Here is a 23,814-nt window from a genome sequence, read left to right as displayed (position 1 = left end):
CTGTGGTAACTGGTACATGCAAATGATAACAGGGATTTTTCTATAGCAGCTAAAAAGAATAATGTCTTAGCAGTTTTTATAATTATCCAGTTTTGGTCTTTTCTTATACCTGTAGATGGCAATGGTGCTAGTGTGCTATAGACGCAAAATCCCTATTCTTTATTGAGTGAGAAAGGATCCACATACAGCCAAACCTTTCATTTAGACTGGATTAATTTGTAATTATAATCATCCCATTGGAGCTGGGCTGAAGTTTATCTCTTCACTATCCATAAAGAAAGGGTTGGCAAGCCAATTAATACTTAGTATAAACACATTTTCAGGAGGCGTATTTAACTTACTTAAGCAAACAAACTGTATTTTAAGAATTTTAGCACAGTAATTATTTATTTGCAGTTCATTGTTGCTAAGCATAAATCTCTTACTTATTCATAAAAGCAGTCCCTTTAGCAAATACCTTAATTTTGGGAGTACTAGTGAGAGGAACTCAGGTCTGCTACCTACTACCATTTATATAGCACTACCTGGTTTGGCTCCCAATTTTGGTTGCAGGTGCTACCCATTTTCATCTACTCTGCAAACTCTTCCTTTGTAATGTCCATTGTCAGAGTTATACGTAGGTGGCAAAATGGATAAAGCAATGAACTTGAAAGGAAGAAATGAGTTTGAATCCAGTCTCAGCTCTTTGCTAGCTCTGTCGCCCTGGCAAATCACTGAATATTTCTCAGCCTCAGTTTCATTTATAAAATGATGGAAACAACAGCTCTTACCTCCAAGAAGGTTTGTGAGATTTAAATGGAATAATATATGTAAAGAATTTAGCAAACACTGAAAGTGACGTAATGCTTCGTTTTGTCCTCCTACTTCTTCTTTGTTGTAATTTTCATTCTTATTATTCCTATACTCTGCATTTGTGAGGAGGGAATGTAAAACACCAGCTATAATATTTTACTAACACTAATTGGTTGCAAACATCATCACCATCATCATAAATCAGTATCACTATTGTCATCAATATGATCATCACTTAATAACAGCATATAAATAATGCTGTATGGTTGGCAAATCACTTCACATATCTTATCTTATTTGATCCTGCCAAATATGGCAGGAAAAGGTTAGAACGTTCTATGTCTGCTACCATTTAGCAATGACTCAATCAAATGATTTGTTTCAGTTAACATGAGGGAGTGTCTTATAGAATGAATGAAAAAATGTTGGAGATTGAATTAATTTTTGATGAATGCAAACAGGCTCCTTTATTGAAATTCTCACCATTAATGCTAAAATGATTTTTTCCTTAACTGAACTTTTTTTGAATTCTGTGTCCTAAATTCTATCTCACCTTTTGCTCCATGCATATAGAAAACTATCATGTGTCTTTTTTAGATCATTCAGGATGAGCTTTTCCTTTCCATTTACTCATTAGGAAATTGCTGTTGTCCTGTATCGATAAGCAAAATTAATATTTTAAAGCTTTGAATCTTAATGAGTGGCATTTGTTTTTATCCATCAATATACATCTATTAAGTACTTGCTGTATGCCAGATGCTGAGCTAGGGGAGACAGACAGAGACATAGTTAGACAGAAATAGACAGAGACAGTGAGACAAAGAGATAGACAGAGACAGAGAGACAGATAGAGAGTCAGAGACACAGATAGATAGAGAGAACCTGCCATTAATGAGTTTACATTTTATACCATACAGATTTATTTTACTTCATATTAACAGATATGTGAATACAGTTATATATATATGTTTATAGACATCTATATCTATATGTAAATGTCAATATATCATTCCATATAAACATATGTGCATATACAGAAGTGTATATGTGTGTGTGTTGAATTAGCTGGGACTTTTTTCCAAGAGGCATGGAGATGGTAGATGGAATGTTGTCTAGATCAAATAGGCTCATTTAACTGAAGCATGACAGAGAATAATATGCAATCATCCTTGAAAAATGAACAGGATCCAGATCGTTAAGAATTTAAAAGACCAAAGAAATGTGTTTTTATCTTGCCTGGGAGACAATAGGAATCCCTGAAACTTCTTGAACAGGAAAGTAATATGGTCAGAATCTATGTAACCAATTTTTTTTTAATATCATTTATTTACTTCTGCATAGTGCTGTCCATATTCATCAGAATAGCTTTGACCTCCTTACCTCCATCGACATTCCTCATCACACTCAAACCAACTTTGTCATATCCTGCATTTCACTATCTCAGGGCACTGTTCATACTTTAAGATCCATAGCCACAAATGCCCTCTTCACAATCACAACCCTTTCCTTATCCTACTGCTCTCTCTCATATTTATTTATTAGCAATCTATTTTCCCTTTCTACTCTTCTATCCTTCTATCAATGCTTCTATTTCATTTCAGTCATTATCTCTTTACTGCACAAGATGAAATGCTTTCATCCTCATACACAGCAGGGAGGGCTGTGTCGATGCTGCACTCGCTATTGTTGGTCTCTGATCTTCCAGTAAATACGGACCACTGATCTCCAACACTAAATTACCTCTGCTTTCTATCAGCTTTCTCCACTTCTGTACCAGATCACCTTATCTTGCTGGAAAAAATCCCTTTAATGGGATAACCTTGGCTACTTCCAATTTTATTCCTTGACACTATTCAGCATTCCTTTAATTGGCCACACACCAACTCCCTTTAGACCTACACAAAATCCTATAGACCTTGTCTCTCACTATCCCTTTTTCCTTCACGAGAAAGAGGAGTAGCCTAGTAAATGTTTAACAATCAGCTCTCCAGAAGAAAAAAGAAAGATGTATTCATGACATACATTTAAGTAATACTTTTGTTATTAACATTTTCAGCATTCCTTTCTAAGTTTAGATAGTCAACAACAACAACAACAACAACAGATAAAGCCCTGATTTTTAGTGTTTCTCAATTTCCACAGATAAACAGAGAGAAACTGCCATTAATGAGTCTACATTTTACATCATACAGATTTTTTTTTACTTCTTATTAAGAGATAAATGTCCTTCTAAGCCCCAAATCTGGCACATAGTGGCTTCTAAGTGATTGCTACTTTTATTTCACCAATCTCAAGCAATCTTGACTTAAACTTCCTTGATACCATTTTTTACCTCACTATATCCCTGTTTTTCCCTCTATCTTCACATCCTTATGTAAAAATGAAACAAAACCAAACCCAAAGAGGATCGATTCCTTCTGTCTAAATCCAACTACACTCTAATTCAGCATCCTGTCCCTTATCTGCTGAGAGGATTTGTACCCACATGTGTTGTCTTTTTCTCTAGCATATTGGATGCCTTCTTGACTCCTGGTGCCTTCCTGTCTTCCCTTAAGGACACACAAGGTTTCCCTGCCCTTCCCTACTTAGATTTTTTTTCATCATAGTGGACACTTTCTCCTCCAACACGGATTTAAACTTTTCCATAGCCTTTTATCCTCTGATTTGTGTTTGTGATGTGACTTCCCTTTTTTTTTTTATTTTGGAGAGTTTACCTCAAATGTTGGAGGCCTTCCACTAAGCCCATTTATGTGCATCCCAGGGGCACAATTGTACAACTTGTACTGTCCAACTATTGTTTCCCATTCTTAATAGATGACCAGCCCACATGATTTCTCAGTTAATGCTCTTTTTCTTGATATTGTTCAATATGCAAGTCATTGTAAGGAATAATCTGAATCCTATTAACAACCACTTTTTTTAAGTGTCTTTTTTCTTTTTTCATCTTGAATATAAAAGTTTTATACCTTTTACATTCTATTTCTTTTCCTCATCTCCTCCTTCATAATATCCTTGAAAAGATTATGCTCAATGACTCCATTTCCTATAAGTTCTTTCTTTGACTGCCTGCCTTCTAGCAACCCCAACACTGCCCTGAAATTATAAGCACAACTTTCTCCTAGCCAAATGCACTATTGTTTCTCAGTTCTCTTACCACCTTGACCTTTTTCCCCTTGCCCACACATTTCTGACCTTCTGAAATTTCCTTTTGCCTTTCTTTTGACTCTGACTGCTAACTCTTAATCTCAATTGTTACCTCTCCATTTTCCTGACTCCCACATCTCTGTGTCTCCTAACACCCAGCTCATTAACCTTTAATTCTTCTCTTCATGTGCTTTTATCCCTCAGGAAACATTTGTAGTTCATGGTCTTAGATGTTTCTTTGGATAAAAAAACTTTACATCTATGCCATATTGTTTATGGGACATTTTTAGTTGAACATCACATATACCTATTTACTCTAGAATTTATTTTATTTTGTGAAAATGGTTTTGAATTTTGCTGTCTTAGGCAGAGGAAAATGCATTAGGTATTCCATACTGTCTTAAGAATAAATAAAAAACTACTCCACTATTAAAATCCCTTCACCACGTGGGTAAAACATCCCCCCCCCCAACTCTTCTCTGTCTCTCTGTCTCTGTCTCTCTGTCTCTTTCTCTCTATCTCTGTCTTTCTCTTTCCAAATTAGATGTTATATACTTGAACTTAATAACCATAAGTAAATATAAGCTTTTTAATATACTAGGAAGCTGAATAAAAGATTGTATGAGAAATAGTGATCTGATTTCACATAATGTCTTTGAACAAGTATATGTACACATACTTCCATATTTTGTCATTTTTTCCAATTTTTTAGGTGTGCATATTGTTTTTTACTATCAAATATAAGCTCCATGAGGAGAACATCTATTAAATTTTATCTTAATATCTTCATCCAATGACTATGTTTACAGGGCCATGCACATAGTAGCAAGTTAATATACCTGTTCATTTGAATTGTAATGGGAAGGAGATTGATCTGAAAAGCCACTGAAGGAGAATGGTAAACTGATTTGGTTGGTTAAGGAATTAAGTGCCATAGATGACCTAGAACAAGTTAAAATACTTGTAAATGGAGAGTTAATTTGATGAAAATGAATAATGACAATAGTTACGTGACTTAGTATAAAGATCCATCTTGGCAACTAGTTCCCCTATGGAGTCAGTTAACAATAATACTTTAGTAGATATTTGTTAGTAGAGGGGCTAGACTAACTGAATCTGAATAACTAAGTAGATAAAATTTTAAAAAGTACTTAATGAAGGAAGTTTTGATCATCAAGTGGAGGATTTTGTATTTGGTCATGGAAGCAATAAGAAGTCACTAGAGTCTGAGTAGGGAATGACATGATTAGAAGAACTGTGCTTTAGAAAAATCACTTGGATGGTTGAACAGAGAATGGAATAGGGTAGGTAGAGACTTGAGACAGGTAGCCTCACTAGCAGGCTATTGTGGTAATTTAAATATGAAGTGACAAGGGCCTATACTAGAGTGGTGAATATCAAAGGAGAGATGCTGCAAAAGTGAAATACACAGGCATTAAAATGGATTGGATCAGGAATGTGTGTGAGATAGTGAGGATTTGAAGCTGACCCCTAGATTTTATTATTGTGTACTATAATAGGTAAGGCATGAGATAGGGAAGGTTTAGTGGGAAAAAGAATCAATTGGGTTTTAGACATATGGAGTTTAAGGTGTTTATTGACCTTCCAGTTTGAAATGTCTAAAAGGAAGTGTCAGATGCGAAACTGGAGGTCAACACAGAGATAAAGTCAGGATAGATAGATTCGAGAATTAAGAGTATATAAATGATTAAATTAATACAAACTGATGAGATTAGCAAATGAAGTAATCTAGAGGGAGAAAAGAAAAAGACTCAGGACAAAATCCTGAGAGGTATTAGAGGACAGGATCTGATGAAAGTCAAGTGAAGCAGACTAATGAGTGTTCATATAGGTAGGAGGAGATCCACGAAAGAGTGGTGTCCCAAAAAAACCTAAAGAGAAGGGGGTATCAAGGAGCAGAGGGTCATCAACAGTGCCAAAGGATGAATAGAAGTCAAGGAAAATGAAAACTGAGAAAAAAAAAACATTAGATTTTTAATAAAAAGATCTTTTTGTAACTTTATAGGGGCCAGTTTTGGTAGAATGAAGTTGCAAGCCAAATTGTAAGGGGTCATGAAGAAAGTGAGAGAAGACAAATTGCAGGCACCTGGTGTAAATGTCCTTTTCTTTATTATCCACAAAAGGTAGAATATATATGGGAAGACAGAGGGAATGGAAGAGTCATATGAGGATGGATGAGAAACATGAGCATGTCTGCAGGCCTTAAGAGAAGAACCACTAGAGAAAGAGAGATTAAAAATAAGTGATAGAGTGGGCATGGCAGTGGAGATGACATGGAATGGGATTGTTTGAGGAGGTAGAAAGATTAGTTTTGGTAAGGAGTTAGGTCATTTATTCATGTGAAGTGGTGAAAAAGTGGTAAAAGGCATATGAGTGATATGAGATAATGAAGAGGGGAGGAAATGAGAGGGAACACCTGGTGAGTTGACTCAGCTTTTTTTCTATAAAATCCTATGCAATGTTCTCAGGTGACAGAGTAGAGGGAGGAGAATCCTTGGAATTTTTGAAGGGTGATGGAAAAGTTTTAGAAGAGACACTGTGAAGAGTAGAACAGTGAATTGATGAAGGAAGTATTGTATGATTTCCTTGACACAGTGAAGGCACAACTGGAGCTTTGTAGTGAGCTCAATCAGAATATTTGCATAATTTTTTCCAACTTCCATCAACAACATGTATGTAGGAGTGAAGACAGTTAGTGGTGGGAATCAAACATGGCTGAGACTTTGTAGGATACCCTCAGTGAAATGGTAAGGAGGCTAGGAACTCAAAAGAAAAGGAAAGTGTAGAATTCAATTAACTCACCAAGCTGTCAAGATAGGTGTGCAGGGGAGTGGCTAGCGCAGGGGAGATGTCCTGGGAGAGAACTGAGGAGTCATGACTTGAGGCGTCAAGAGGATGATGACATTTAATAAAAGCCAGCATCACTTCTTGCATCCTGCCTAGGACATTTCCCTAATTGTACTTTGAAATATTCAATAGAATCATTCCACTCACTCTGCCTGCCTCCTTGCTGTCCAATTGAGAGGATTTTGTACTACAATCAACATCCTTAAGAAAATGAAAACACATACTTTTTGGTAGAGGTGCCTTCTTAGAATTACAGGCTTTTAGCTATTTTTTGGAGGTCATCATTTGTTTCCTCCAAAAACATTTCATGGCATGGAATTGACCTTGGCTTCTAAAAGGAATCATCAGTGGAGTAAACCCTAAAGAGGGTGAAGGCTCCAAGATAAAGGCTCCAGGTAAAAGCCCACAGATGAATGATGTATTTGGCACCTTAGAAACAACTGGGCTAAATTTGGAAAGGCTCATCATAGTTCTGGCTACAAGTTAATGCATTTTTCAACTTCAACTGTTCTTAAGGATAACCTTCATAACTCAGGGAGATCATTATCTGTAGTAGTGGAGATAGTGCTCACTGATGAAATTACAACTTCTTGAAGTATAATATCTACTTGACTAAGTAATATTTTCTGTTTATTTTATTTTTGTTTTGTTTTGTTTTTATTATATCTGTGATTTCATTAATATAGGAAACTCTCATTGTTAAAACTCCCTACTCCTTTCCAGGCACCCTTCCTGACTCTCTGGATTTATCCAGCATGTATCAGCTGTCTTTCATTCTAGAATATTCCTGTGCCCCTCCAAAACAGTCCTCCCATTGCTGAATTCTTCATGAAATCCCTATTCATTTCTTTACTCTTTGGTGCCTCCCTCCACTCACCCAAACTCTGGAATTTACCACTATGTCTATGTTCTTATATTCTTGCTTCCCCTTTCCAGATTGCTATTCTTTGTTACCTTCTTTGTTAGGATGAATATAAGTTGATTGAGAGCAGAGACAGTCTTTTTTCTTTAAATTTGGTTTGTTTTTATAATCCCATGGCTTAACATGGTGCCTGCTTATTGTCTTAGCTTTACATATTGGCACTGGCTGTGCAATTTATATTTTTATAACTCTTGACTTGGCCTTCATGAGTAGATTTCAGGGTGGCAGTCAACTTGGATGAGAAAAATATTATGTATTTATTTTCCCTAATCTCTAATGAAAGTGTAATGTTTAATTATAAATTTGAGTCAAGGATAGAATGAAGATGAAGTAGAAGGAGAAGCCTGCTAGAACTCTCCCTCCCAAACCTCTAAAAAACCTGTATAAATAACTCTAAACAAGTTCTAGAGCAGCAGAAGCCACAAAGTGACAGACTGAAGCAAATTTCTAGTCCAAGACAATCTGGAATGTCGACTGCAAGAGTCTGTAGCATAGGGCTGGAAGCAGAGCACAGTTTGTCGTGGGTAGTGCCAGCATGGATCAAGCTGGAGCATGCCTTAAGGGACTGAATCACTGACAGTTGCTGTTTCCAGACTTCTCAACCCAGAAGCACCAGTAAGCTTTGAAAGGTCTCTCACCTGGCTGAGAGAGGAACATGAACCAGCCCCAACTCCAGGGTGGCAGCAGCCACTGCTGAAGGAGAGGCTACATCTGGAGCCCCTTATTTAACAAAGTGCTCAAAACTCAAGGAATTGACTGGGCAGCTACTTCTGGAGGTCTTGACTTAACAGAGAGCTGAAAAGTCAAGTAATTGACTGAAAGAAATGAGCAAATGGTTGAAACAGATTTTAGATTCTTACTTTCTCGGTGAAGAGGTATTTCTGTATGTCATTGTTGACAAGGAAGATCAAAACACACAACCAGAAGAAGATACAAGGCCAAAGCTCCTGAATTCAAAGCCTCAAAGAAAAATATGGATTGATCTCAGGCCATGGAAGAGCTCAAAAAAGATTTTGAAAATCAAGTAAGAGAAGTAGAGGAAAAATTGGGAAGAGAAATTAAAGTGATGGAAGAAAATCATAAATAATGAGTCAAAAGCTTGATAAAGGAAGCCCCACCCCAAAAATGTTGAAGAAAAGCACATCTTTAAAATCAGAATAATTGAAATGTCAAAAAACATTCAAAAAGTCAAAAGCAAGAATGCCTTAAAAAGCAGAATGGACCAAATGGAAAAAGAGGTTCAAAAGCTCACTGAAGAAAATAATTCCTTCAAAATTAGAATGGAGCAAATGAAGCTAATGACTTTATAAAAAATAGTAAAACAAAACCAAGAGAATGAAAAAAATTGAAGACAATGTGAAGTATCTCATTGGAAGAATAACTTACCTGGTGAATGGATCCCAGAGAGATAATTTAAAAACTATTGGACTACTTGAAAGCCGTGATCAAAAAAAAAGAGCCTAGACATCATCTCTCAAGAAATCTTCAAGGAAAACTGCCCTGATATTCTAGAACCAGAGAGTAAAATATAAATGGAAAGAATCCACCAATCACCACCTGAAAGAGATCCCAACAGAAAAATTCCTAGGAATTTTGTACCCAAATTTCAGAGTTCTCAGGTCAAGGAGAAAATATTACAAGCAACCAGAAAGAAGCAATTCAAGTATTATGGAAAGACAAACAAGATTTAGCAGCTTCTACACCAAGGGATCTGAGCACTTGGCAAATGACATTCCAGAGGTTAAGGAAGGTAGGATTAAAACCAAGAATCACCTACCCAGCAAAACTGAGTATTATACTTCAGGGGAACACATGGAACTTCAATGAAATAGAGTATATCCAATCATTCTTGTTTCAAAGACCACAGCTGAATAGAAAATTTGACTTTCATATATATGAATCAAGAGAAGTATGAAAAGGTAAAGAGGAAAGAGAAACCATAAGGATCTTATTAAAGTTGAAGTATATACATTCCTACAGGGAAAGGTTATATTTGTAACTCCTGAGACCTTTCTCAGTATTAGGATAGTTGGAGGGAATATATGTGTATATTTGTACAGATACTTATGTATATTTATATGCATATGTTCATGTATGTGTACATGCATATGTGTGTATGTGTGTGTATGTATATATATATATGGAGAGAGAGAGAGAGAGAGAGAGAGAGAGAGAGAGAGAGAGAGAGAGAGAGAGAGAAAGGGAGAGATGGAGGAGGGGGAGAGATGCGAGGAGGGAGAGAGGGAGGATAGGGTGTTTTGAATAAGAAGGGATGATATCTGAAAAAGAAGATTAAGTGTTGAGATAAAGAAAGAGACAGGTAGAATTTAGTAAATCATCTTCCATAAAAGAGGCAAGAAAGAGTTTTTGAAGTGGAGGGGAAGAAGGGGAAGGTGAGAGGGAATAGGTGAGCCTTCCTTTCATTGGATTTGGCTTCAGGAGGGAATAACACACATGTATACATGTATACATATATATGTGTGTGTATGTATATAATTCATATATAAGCATATATACATATATACATATGCATATATACACATACACATACACATATACATATACATGTATGAATTGGAAACAAAAATTCCCTGAGAAAGGGCTGTTAGAAACAAAGGAAGGAATTATGTTTCCACAGGATTAATCCTACTCCCAGCTTTTCAGGAGTGATAATAAAGCATAAGTCAGAGGTGACTGGTTCTAATTGGAGAAGTGACCTAGAAGAACCAGGCTTCTGATCAAGTAAAAGTTCAGAAGCTTGTACACATGCTTAATGAGCTGTTTATTATTATCCAACACATCCCCAGGGTGGGGCAAACTAATTTAAATGCACTGTGATCCATGAGAAGTGAGGGGGGACATATCAAGGAGGAGAACATGAAATAGGTATTTCAGGAAGTGGCATCTATCCAATGGGGAACAAAATGGGGAATTCAAATCTGGAACAGGGCATAAGTAACCTTGCTTTTGTCTGAGCAAGTGTGCTCCTTTAAGGAGTTATCCATTCACAAGAAATGTAAAATAAAATAAAACGAGCTTTCCTGGTTTCAACAATGAGTATTTTTCTTTCTAGAATGAGCATGCTTCTCACAGGGTTTATAAACCCCATGATATTGCTAAAGAAATCTCTCTCTCTCTCTCTCTCTCTCTCTGTCTCTCTCTCTGTCTCTCTCTCTCTCTCTTTCTCTCTGTCTCTGTCTCTCTCTGTCTCTCTCTCTCTGTCTCTCTCTCTCTCTCTCTCTCTCTCTCTCTCTCTCTCACACACACACACACACACACACACACAAGATGTTAAGAACCTCTGCTTTAGAGATTATCTAAGTAGTTGAAAAGGCCTAAATATGATCTCTGAAAATAATGCTATTCAAAAACCTAAATTCCTTTTATCCAATGATATTATTTGTATTATCAAGCCATCTTCTTTTTGCCTCTGAATAATGCAAGCCCAAGAGGGCACACAGCCAGTTTCCTTTAGGCTTGATTACTCAAACTTACTTTAATCTCTGTGGGTTTGAGATCTTTTTCATTCCACTTTCTCTGGCACTTTGAAGACATTACTTATATCGTTACTCAGAGTTTAGCCCAGATTCTTCCTGCAGTGACTGACCTTCCAGAGCAGCCCCGTAATAGAGGAGATCCAGCCTCTAGAGTACAGTTAGGCAAGCTATTTTGCATGTATTACGCTTTACCCTGGAGAGCCCTGGCTTCAAATATGAACCTATTCAAGAAATGCTTTGTATGTGAGAGCTGAGATAGTCCTTAGGTTGCAATTTACCATTTACAGATGATGACACTGAGACCCAGATGGGAGAGGGCAGTTGCCAAAGCTGACCAAGGTAATCTCTGTCAAAGACAGAAGCAGGCCTCTTAAACATCGTTTTGGATATTCTGCTATACTGGCTCTATGAATTAAGTTGCTATGCTGTCCAGTCTTCTCTTAATCAATCAATCAACATTTATCTATACAAAAATAAACCACACAAAACACAATGATGCAAAGACAAATTTGAAATATTCTCTGCATTCAAGGTTCTTGGTATATACCATTATAATAAAGGGAGAGAGACACACAGAGAAACAGACAAACACATAGATAGAGATGCACAGTCAGAGATAGGCAAAGAGGGAGAGAGAGAGAGAGGGAGATCACATTGAAATCCTAAATCCCAAAACAAGTGACAGTATATTATTTTTCTCTTATATTTAAGTACATATATGTATATATTTAACTATATGTGATTATATAGTTAAATATATACTATATATTGTATTCCTTTATAGAATATATGCTCCTTCAGGGCAGGGCCTGACTGCTGTTCTTTTAAAGATTTTTATTTTTTTTTTAATTACCAAAGGGCACAACAGTGCCTTACCCATACTAGATGCTTAACAAATGTTTATTAGCTTATTGGTAACATCAACTTGTGTTCCCTCTTTTGTAAATTGTTTCAAAGAAGAAAAAGGGTGAAATGACAAGAAGTAAAAAGTAGCCTTAGTTAATGATTAAGAAGGCCAATGGAGAAAGACATGAGTGTACCTTTCACTTTCAGTCATTATTTGTGCTTCATCTAATTCAACATCATTTTTATTTGGCAAAAAAAAAAAAATATAATATAGTTGACTCAGGTGAGGTACTCTACTCAGGTTTCAGATCTCTCCCTGTTTTTAGGACATGTCAACTTTGATGACTCTTGCTCTGAGCTGAACAGTCATCTCCTTTCCCAAGCTACCTCCTCACCTCCTTTTCCTTTCTTGGTCCAGGACACTGTCATTATCCTAATTACTTAAATTTGAAAATTTGATGTCATCTTAGGATCCTCTCCTTCCCTTAATTCCTGTAATCTGATTGTTACTTTAGCAACAATTCTTACCGCTATTCTCTTTGTAAAGACCCTAACATTTCTTGATTGCTTCTTTTCTGTTCCACATCTACCAAGCTAGTCAAAGCCTTTAATTTGTCCTCTAACTTGTCTTGCAGGTTTAAGTCTTTTCTTCTTTTGTTGCCAGTTTATTCTTGTTCCTTTTCTATTGTGATCATGTCCCTCTCCACTCTCGAACAAACAACCCAAATGAAAAACCTTTTAGTGGCTGATTTCCCAAACCCTCAGTTTTAACCTCCATTTACAATCAGTCACTCAGTCCTGTCTATTCTTCCTTTATCATGCCACAATGAGACATAACTATATTTTACTCTAAGATAATATGAATAGCTAAAATGATTAGTCATGGGATACCTACTGCCATTCTCATCAAAGGCTCCTCAGATAGGCAACACATTTTTTTGAAAGGAAATTAAGAGATCAGTTTCAATTTTATTAAAGGTAAATTACCAGTGACAATGAGGCAATTGCTTATGTGAACTTGGCAGATCATGTCATCCAAAAATCCAAAACTATTCTTGAAAGTAAATTTCTCCATTTAGGCTTTTCATCCTGATTAACGAGGTAAAACTCAGGACAAAGAGAATTAAAAGTTTATTGCAAGTAAGTGGAGGTGCCAACACAGTGATGAGCTGATCACTGAAGATAAGCAATGTCTTCAAAGTCCACCCAGCTTTTATGAGAACTTTAAAGACAATTTAAATAGGTTCAGTTTAGCCAAAGAGACTTGTCCCTGGCATCTCAGTTTCTCACCAAAGTAATAAAAATTTGAGAATTTGCAGGTAAGGATACATATATCACAGGCAGGGGTACATGACAAACAGTACAAAATGCAAAGAACTACAGATTTGCTGACCCTTCCCCAACATAGAGCTGGAAATGAGTTAACACAGTTTTCAATATCATCATAATCTCTGAAATTGTTTTCCTTTACATGACAGAGACCAGAGTGAAAGTACTCATTATGTGGCACTGCTCAAGGCCAAGTCTTCCTTAAGTATATGCTGTGATGGATGTGCCCCTTCCATTTTGGGTCACCTGAGTCTTCACTATAGCAGCCCTTAGGAAGTGTATACATATGTATGTTTGTGTGTGTATATCTCTGTGCATACTTGTGTTTATATATACATACACAATAATATAATAATATACACAATATATGTATGTATGCATATACATACACATACATACTTATATATACACATACATATATACATACACATATGTATACATATATGTGTATATATACATATATGAGTTTTACAGTTGTGAAGAAAGCTAACTTATGAGGGAAGAGTCAAGATTGCAGAGTGGAAGGACAGATGTGTAGAAGCTCTCCCCTCACAGCCCATAAAATGCCTGTGAAAAATGATTCTAAATAAATTCTAGAGCAGCAGAAGCCACAAAACCCAGCATGAAAGAGATTTCCAGCCCAAGACAGCCTGAAAGGCTGACAGGAATAGTCTATCACACTGTGCTTGGAGCAGAGCACAGCCCAGCCTTGGCCAAGCAGCATGGCAGGGACAGGGCCTTAGTAGACTTCAGGGTGTGAAAACTCAGGCAGCAGTTGTGGTTGCCAGATTACTCAACCCACAAACACCAAAGACGGCTTCAAAGGTCAGTGAGAAAACACTGTCACTTGAGTGAGAAGGGAGTAGGATCCTACCCTAGTCCTGGCCCTAGGAGGCCCCAGTTGGCAACCACATCCAGTTTTGGAGCCCTTGGCCTAAAGACCCTGGAGGAATTGAACCATTGATCTAGATCTCAGCCCTGAGAGGTGACCTTGGGGTGAGGAGGAGCACTGGCTGGTGGAACTGGTGGAGCCTCTGTAGAGGGAACTCTATTCGCAGATCCTGGGCAGAAAAACTTGTGGTTGCTCCCAGACCAGAGCACAGGTCAGAATAGGAGTAAACTCCTCTGCCTTGATTGTGCCACCTTGGAGGAACTGAGAACTTACAGGTCCCTTTAATATACCGTACTCTTGACAAAGGACTCAAAAGTCAAGTAACTGTATAGGAAAAACTCAAAAAATGGAAAAAAAAATAAGACTACAGAAGGTTACTTTCTTGGTGAGCAGGTATTGTCTTCCATCCTTTTGGATGAGGAAGAACAATGCATGCTAACAGAGGAAGACATAAAATCAAGGCTTCTGCATCCAAAGCCTTCAAAATAAATATGTGATTGTTTAAGGCCATGGAAGAACTCAAAAAGGATTTTGAAAAGCAAATAAAAGAGGTGGAAGAAAAATTGGGAAGAGAAATGAGAGCAATGCAAGAAAATCATGAAAAGCAAGTCAATAGTCAATAGAGACCTAAAAATGCTGAAGAAAATAACACCTTTAAAAATGGACTAACTCAAATGGCAAAAGAGAGAATAATGGGTTCAGCAGTAGGGGCAAGCAGTCTCTTAGCATATGAGGTTAGGAAAATTGCTAAGGAGGGTCCCTCTTGCTGTGGCTGAATGAGACCAGTGCAGGATGGAGCTGTCCCAGACAGCCGCACCTCAGGAAAGCAGGAGGAGATCCTGAGCCCCAGGTAGCTGAAGCCCACAATCGCCAACACCAGGATCCCAGGCATGCCTCAGCACCCAAGGGAAATTGGGAAGACACTAGCACTGACAAGATCACCAATCTCTGAGTTTGCCTATGCTGTAGTTCAGCAGAGGAGACCTGCTGCAGTCACACCATCCCTCTTGACACTTAACACAGCTAGCTCCAGGACAACTCTGGGGAAATGCAAAAAGACTTCACCTGGCTTCTACTTTCTTACACTAGCCAGCTTAGGACCAGGTAAGCTGCATCATTTTAGCTTCTAGTTGAAAGGACCAGAGGGCACAACACACAAAGCCTCAAGATAAAGGCACAAGAACTGTGGGACAGAGTCCTTTGTGGCCTAGAAGCAGAGATCTACTTCAAATGGCAATAGATGTCCAAAAAGTCAATGAGGAGAATGTTTTAAAAAGTATAATTAGCCAAATGGAAAAGGAAGTTCAAAAGTTCACTGAAGAAAATGTTCTTTAAAAATTAGAATAGAGCAGATGGAAGCTAATGACTTTATGAGAAACCAAGAAATTATAAAACAAAACCAAGAGAATAAAAAAATAGAAGACAAGGTGAAATATCTCATTGAATGAACAACTGACCTGGAAAATATATCTAGGAGAGACAATTTAAAAATTACGGGACTACCTGAATGCCATGATTAAAAAAAGAGCCTAGACATTATGTTTCAAGAAATTATCAAGTAAAACTGCCCTGATATTTTAGGACCAGAGAGTAGAATAAATATTGAAAGAATTGAGCAATCAACTTCTGAATGTGATCCAAAAAGAAAAGCTCCTAAGAGCATTGGAGCCAACTTCCAGAGTTCCTAGGTCAAGGAAAAGGTATTCCAAGCAGTCAGAAAGAAATATTGTGGAAATACAATCAGGATAACACAAGATCTAACAGCTTCTAAATAAGGGATCAAAGGGCTTGGCTTATGATATTCCAGAAGTCAAAGGAACTAGGATTAAAACCAAGAATCATGTACCCAGCAAAACTGAGTATAATACTTCAGGGAAAAATATGGTAATTTAATGAAATAGAGAACTTTCAAGCGTTCTTGATGAAAAGACCAGAGCTCAATAGAACATTTCACTTTCAAACACAAAAATCAAGAGAAATATGAAAAGGTAAATAGGAAAGAGAAATCATAAGGGACTTACTTAAGTTGAACTGTTTACATTCCTACATGGAAAATAACATTTGTAACTCTTCTGTTTTCTCAGTATTTTGATAGTTGGAGGGATTACATCCATATCGACAGAGGGCACAGGATGAGTTGAATAGGAATGGATGATATCTAAAAAAATAAAATTAAGGGATGAGAGAGGAATATATTGGGAGGAGAAAGGGAGAAATGGAATGCAGCAAATTTTCTCTCATAAAAGAAGCAAGAAAAGACTTTTTCAATGGAGGGGAAAAGGTGGGAGGTGAGAGGGAAAAAGGGAACTTTACTCTCATCACATTTGACTTAAAGAGGGAACAACATGCATATTCAGTTTGGTATGAAAATTTGTCTTACATTACAGGAAAGTAGGAGAGAAGAGGTTAAGTGGGTTGAAGTTGGGATGATATAAGGGAGGGTAAATGGAAGAAGGGAGCAATTTGAAGTAAACACTTTAGTGGAGGGACAAGGTCAAAAGAGAGAATAGAGCAAATAGGGTCCAGGATAGGATGGAGGGCAATATAGTTAGTCTTTCACAACATGAGTATTATGGAAGATTTTTACATAGCTACACATATATATTCTACACTGAATTGCTTACTTTCTCATTGAGGATGAATGGAGAGGGAGGAAGGGAGAGAAATTGGAACACAAAGTTTTAGGAAGGAATGTTGAGGATTTTTTTAACATGCAACTGGGAAATAAGAAATACAGGTAATAGTGTATAGAAATCTATCTTGCCCTACAAGAAAAGAGAGAAGATGGGGATAAGGGATGGGAGGGATGTCATAGAAAGGAGTGCAGATTAGGGTAAGGGGGAATCAGAATGCATGGTGTTTTGTGGTCAGGGAGGGGAGAGATGGGGAGGAAATTTGAAACTCAAAATCTTGTGGAATTGAATGTTGAAAACTAAAAATAAATAAATAAATTTTAGATAAATAAATAAATTTCAGATGTATATCTAAAAAAGAAAGTTAACTTATCTCAAAAGATACAGATAAGTGGGTTGCACCACATGGCTGTGGAAGTCCCTTCCAATGCCATGTTCTTAGAAGTCAATCCTGAGATGCAAAATACCCTTATAATTAGAGGTCCCAATGGATGAGGAAAAAGCAATATGGATCATCATTTTAAAAATTCTCCTTAATTTTATTCAGACAACATTCTTAAAAAATGAAACATCTCCCAAATCTTTGATAAGTATATGGAAATAAGTGAGTGAAGGGCTCATAATGAAAATGAAGTGTAGTGCAGCTTTAGAAAACCTATGACATTTGACTCTCCAGAAATTTGTGGCTAAACCATCCCTCAAGACTTTAGGGGTGTTCCTGAGAGTTTATGAGGTATCTTTCTAACACCCTAATTTTCTGTAACTCATGAATTTCTATCATGTTGCCTTTCAGGATCGTCAGCTGTAATCAATTAGTCATTGAGACTTAATTACCCTTTAGTAAAGGATATTTGTTAAGGTAGTATATTATCAGCAATTGGTACAAGCCATCCCCCTAAACGTCTGTAACCCACTCTCACACCAGTATACATAGCAGCTGGGTAAAAGTAGCTGGAGGCTTAGTGAGCACTTGAGGTAAAAGAACTATTCACAGCGTTTGGTTGCTGGAAGTGGTTTCTCCACTTCCTGGTGTACTTATTAAGTCTTTCTTAGTCATAATTCAGCATTTCCTTATAGAGCCCTAAAGCTGCCTTTCCTCAGTGTGTGTGACTTGCTTTTGGCCTCAGAAAAAAGACATTTTTGATAAGCCAAGAATACAGCTAGGGTGCTAATGACAAACTGAATCCTCAGGTCCTCTGAAGTTCATTGTGTCCTCTTACTTAGGTCAAGGAAGGGAGCACATGAAAGGTGCTGAAGATGAGGTTCAACGTATTTCTTCTCAGTTTCTTAGTTGGAAAGTTCACACTGTTAACTGCTACATATTTCAATCTCTCAATTCTCAACTCATCAATTTTATACAAAACCTATTGTACTTCTGAATTTCTGTTCCAACACTAGTATAGTTCCCCAACAAGGTCACTCTTTTTCATCCAATGACTTTCAAGGACTTAAAAATTGATGATGGACTTTTTGCACTTAGTCTAAACTTTGATTGATAGCTTCAACAGATAATTCTAGACCTTGCTCATATCTAGTTCATGCTTTTGATTGATTGGTTGCTTTTACCTGACAAAAATACCAGGACATAGCATCTTGTCACTAAAATGGAGTGGGATAATTTGAGTGATTCAATTGACCCCCCCACACGCTCACACACAGACACACACACACACACACACACACACACACACACACTCACACACTCAGAGAAGAAACAAAAAAAAAACAAAACATTGATACTATCTGTGAACAATGATCTTCCCCAGTTCTTGCTATTACTTCCTAACCAGCAGCATTAATGGAAGCTCCTCTTTTTGGCAGTAGAAAAGTACAGTTGCATCTGACAGTGTATTATCTCATTGTATTTTCACAGAAACCTTGAGTTAAGAAGGATGTGCATTTTACAAATAGGAAAACACCACAGGGAGAGCTTAAGTAACCTGCAGAAGTAACATTATTTGTATGTGATCAAGTTGGTACTGAAGACAGCTTTACTAGACCCAAATCTAAGGCTATACTGTGGTGTCTTTTATGCATCTAATGAGATGGAGAAGCTATAGAATGAGATATGAGTCATGAAAATCTCCCTGAGAGTAAATCTTTATAATGCAGTATTAGGAAGTTCTTTCAGTCTTCTATTTTTTTCTTCTATGTCTACTATTATTGCTTATTTTCCTTTTCTTTGTTCTCTCTTCATTTCCTCCTAACTACGTAAGATGAAGAGTATACTTAGGTAAAAATGGATATCAGAATCACTCATCTCTATTTCCTTCTTTCAATTATCCCTTCCGAATTTCTGCTGAATCCCATCTGTGCTTATGAAGTGCTTATGAGGCTTATGAGATTGAAGGCACCTAAGCATGGCCCTCCTATGTGAGATGTAATGCCTAAAGAAAAATAAATGTCGTTCACTTTCAAGGACATTGCCCAACACAGCAGTTTGTCCTAATTAACTAGTTCCTTAAATCTACAGAAATAGTCATAGAACTGTACCTGTCCCCAAGGACCATCTATGTGAACCCAATATGAATGCAATGATTTCCTTTAATATACACCTGGCACAAAGTAGGTACTTAATAAATGCTTATTAAATGCTTGGTCATCCATCCTCTGCTGAAAGAACTTCAGTTAAAGAAACCCACTGATTTTGAAAGCATTCCCTTCCCCTTTGGACAGATTTAAGTGTTGGCAAGTTTTATCTTACAATAAGCCAAAATATGCCTATCTGCAACTTCTACAAATTTCCCTTAGTTCTGCCTTCTGAGGAGTGTCCGGGACAGGTCCGACTCCTTATTCATATTGCAGTCCTTCCAGTGAAGACATTTCACACAATCCTATTACCTCATGTCTTCTCTCCTTCAAACTAAATAGCTTTAGTTCTTATACCCTGAATTTCTATCACCTGGTTTAGCCTTCTTATCATATTGATCAGTTTTCTAGGGATGAATTCTTATTTGTTGCTTTCCTTCTCAAACTGAAGAAAGTTCTTAATCCTAGGTCTGTCAACTTTAGAAAGTGATAACTGCATTTTACTTGAGTTTCCTTCGATTTCTAAATATTTTATTTTATTCGTTTGAAAAAAAAAAAGATGATTTTGACAATGGGTCCATAGGTTTCACCAGATTGCTAAAGTAGGGGTCCATGATACAAAAAAATGTCAAGAACCTCTAATCTAGATCATTTCTCTTCAGGGCTGAACACGTTACAATTGTCACCTTCCTTATTCTGAACACTATGCATTTCCTCTACAATCTAAGCAGAATTATTCTATTTAGCTGTCATATCACACTGCTGAATTAATTCATTATTGCCCTTGCAATTCTCCAGAATCTCTAGACATTTCCCTTTCTTTCCATTAACAAGATAACAAAAAAGATAACAAAAATAAGCAACAGTAACAATAATAAAAGCAACTCAGTGATCTGCTTAAAGCTTATGTCATAGTACTATTTTTTTGAAAAGCACTGAGTGAAATGAGTCTTTCAAGGAACTTTTTACTTAAATGAACAGTTAGATTTTTTTTTTTTTGCTTTTTCTGTCTTTTTTCCCTTTCCTTCCCATGATCTTTACTTAGGATAAACTTGCACTGAATTCAGAATCAAGCTCATTTTGCTGTTTCCTAAACAATAGTAGAAACGACATGTTATGTATAGCTAGTATAGCATAATTGCCAAGACACAATTATATTTTTGCTTGCAAATGTGAAGTTTGCATGCTTGACAGATGGTTGCCACTTTTTTTCTTAACTGCAGCTATTCTTTAAAATTTGTATTGTGCTTAAGATTTTTCAAAATACTTTTCTATAATTTCCATTAGTATGGAGCTGTTAGCTTCAAGTTCAGCCACAAATAAGTATTTCCCTGAAATTACATAAGAGAGTCCAAATAATCAGCAATATGAGTATTACCTAATCTGGCAACTGAGTAATAGGCAATTTTTTTCAGTCTGTTTCTGAAGAAATGTAAGTCAGTGACCTGTGGTTCTACTCATGGCCCAAACCAGCCCCTGTACTGAACATCTCAAGTGAACATTTACCTTAATTGCAAATAGTCAAGGAATCTTTTGGAAAGCATGCTGCATACAGCACAGTGAAAACAAAGTAAGCATGTAAATTACACCATTAGGGGAAATGTATAGAAATTGTTACATCTGCCAGATCTATAATTCACACACACACACACACACACACACACACATTCTTTCTCATAGTAAGGAAGTGTTAGCCTTCATAGAATATGTGTTTCCATAACAAAATTTGGGAATAGAAAACTTTGGAAAACTAATAATATGGAGATGGTGAAACTTCATTATGTCCAAATTGAATGAACCAGATACCACTAAACTTTAACCAATATTTGTTTAATCATGTTGTTGTTGCTGTTGTTTTCCTTCAACTCTCAGGACAACTTATTTGATGATTATAAAATCTCCTTTGACATAATAATGGCTAATGGTGAATTATTTCAAAAGGTCCTAAAATAATCAACCATAAACAGGTGGGATGAGGAGAGGAATATAATGAATCAGCACTAGGGCATATATATCCATTATACGTCTAATAGCAAGAATAAATTTTACTTTTCCATTCTTTTGCAAAGTCCTTTCAAAGGGGTAGAAAAGGTGGAGAATCTAGTCTTCCATATTTGACCAATAAATACGGCTGAACCTTTGGGTCTGCTTTATTTTTTCCTTTAGGATTCATTTTCTGCATTCCTCTTAAAGAAGTCAAATTCATGATGATCTATTTTGTTATCTCTCCAGAAGTGATTTTCCCCACTCCACTAGTTACAGCAGCAGTTGCTTCTGCAAAACTCTCCATCAGCAGTCCTTACTCCCCTAGAGGCAAAGTATAAGGAAGGCAGGTATTGATCAATTGCAGGCGGGGTTCGCTCATCCAGGAAAGCAAAGCTTTGTAGACCTGGGCAGATGGGAGAAGCCATTACTAGGACTAATGATTTCCTGTCCTTTCATATACAATGGGCTTAGCCATTTTTCAAGAAAAATACTCCTTTGAAGCATATTTAAATATAATAAAGTGCATCTCATCTTGCTTGCAGAAAGGACCTACTGGTCATTCTGAATAGCGTTCTGTGCATTATCCTTGTGTAAGTCTTTTATTGCCAACAACTTACTCTGCGTAATTGACAGTGAAACTGACATTGTATATGTGACACAGTGTTGAATTCTGTACCTTTTTAGATTGGTGTTTCATGAGGAAAGGCTTCACCAGTGAGAACACTAAGGACCAGAGAAATGATTTTATGTGCCTTTGGTCACATGGTTAAGACTCAAATCAAGCTATTCTGACTAAAAACCTATTTCATCAGCTTTACTTGACTATATCTCATAGGTTGCTACAGTCAATAAACAAGAGTTTATTAAGCACTTTTTATGGTCCAAGTATTGTACTAGTATCTCCCAATATAAATACCCCAAGGTAAGATAGTCTCTACGATCAAGCAATTCTGCAGAGGGCTACAAAATTTACCGTAGAGATGTGAACAGGAAAGAGAGCTTTGGTTTAAGAAGTCTTGGGTCTGTGAGGGGGTAGAGAGTAGTACACTAGATTGCCCCATCTCTATTATTATGGGTTTGATTATTGTTCCTAAGGAAGTGGTGGGAATCTGGGATCTAAGTAAAGGAGTCCTACACTATGGTGCAGGTCAGGTGCAAGATATCGATGCTAATTAGTCCTTAAAATGTTTTTTTTTTAATTGAAATGAATTGATTTGAATTGAATTGAGCTAGAATAATGAAAGGAAAAAGGAGAATAGTGTAGTGGAAAAGATGATATGATTTTCAGAGCAGGGTGGTACACAAGAGGTTCAACCATCTTAACAGGTAAGGCAAACGACTGCAGAGAAAATGAGTAAATTCATCAAAGATATGAATTTGCATATTTGAGACAAAAATTCAGATTTTCTGATACAAAGTCAAGTGCTATGTCCAGAACATCATTTTCTAGGGATCATTTCATTCAACTTTGCTTTGAAATATTGCTGACTGTAGTGTACTGATGGTAAGAGCAACACTTCAAATTTGAAAATCTGATTTCTTCCACTGATCCTTGGACCTTGGAGAAAAGATCTGTTTCTTTCATCTGTAAAATGGAAAGGAGGGCTGGTAACTAGAACTCTAATATTTCTCTCTAGACCTAATCAGCTATAAGTTAATAGATTTCTTGTTTTGTCAGGATTTTATTTGTTGCCCCCAAGTAACTATAAGGGAGGAATTTTACTTGTAATAGACTCTGTAAGTAAATGTTTATCATTGTTCAGTAAGCCTATAAAAGATTTTGTAAATTGGCTCTGCCTTATTGATCATTATCTCTCAAAATCCCTGTTATAATTAAAAGAAAATTAAAGCTGATGATTGCTAATGTGACATTTTAGGGCCAGCTCAGTGGAAATGGAGTAACATTGTCTTTCGGAGGTCCAAAATCATCACCAATCCAATTCCAAAGTACTGCAGTGGTAATTGAAAGCTAGAAGATGTTGCTTCAGCAGAATTTGAAGATGGGGATTGAAAGAAGAAGACGTCAAAATGCAGTAAAACTTAAAACATTTCCTTTACAAATTCTGGACAGATTGAACACTGTCACTGTGTAACCAGTGGAGATGGTCCAAAGAATGCAGATACTGAAGAAAGACCTTCAAATGTTGCTCTGCTTTTAAAAAATAATCACTTAAAACAAAAAGACTAATGTGTGTTTCACATTATTTTCATCAGAAGTTTTTAGACTCATTTACATTCTTGGGTAATTCAAGGGTCCATATCACTAGGTAGCTTATAAAATTAGTTACAATGCACAGATTTGGCTCTCTGTGAGGTAGGTTTTATAAGCTAGTCTGGGACACTCAGTGCAGCATATCTGAAACCAGAATGGAGCCC

At 36.8% G+C, this 23,814-nt stretch overlaps 1 long non-coding RNA gene across 5 annotated transcripts in view; it reads left to right on the top strand.

Moving 5' to 3' along the window:
• Positions 1-23,620, top strand: part of LOC140510166 (uncharacterized) — a 182,419-nt gene extending 158,799 nt beyond the window's left edge. For all 5 annotated transcript variants that reach the window (XR_011969125.1, XR_011969128.1, XR_011969127.1 and 2 more), the window contains one exon: positions 23,316-23,620. This is a non-coding gene — a long non-coding RNA (uncharacterized lncRNA). The remainder of the gene's footprint in view (positions 1-23,315) is intronic.
• The last annotated feature ends 194 nt before the right edge of the window (positions 23,621-23,814 follow it).

Source organism: Notamacropus eugenii, chromosome 6 (genome assembly GCF_028372415.1).
Source record: "Notamacropus eugenii isolate mMacEug1 chromosome 6, mMacEug1.pri_v2, whole genome shotgun sequence".
NCBI lineage: Eukaryota > Metazoa > Chordata > Mammalia > Diprotodontia > Macropodidae > Notamacropus > Notamacropus eugenii.
Note: the sequence above shows the minus strand (reverse complement) of the source record. Positions and strands in the feature narration are given on the sequence as shown.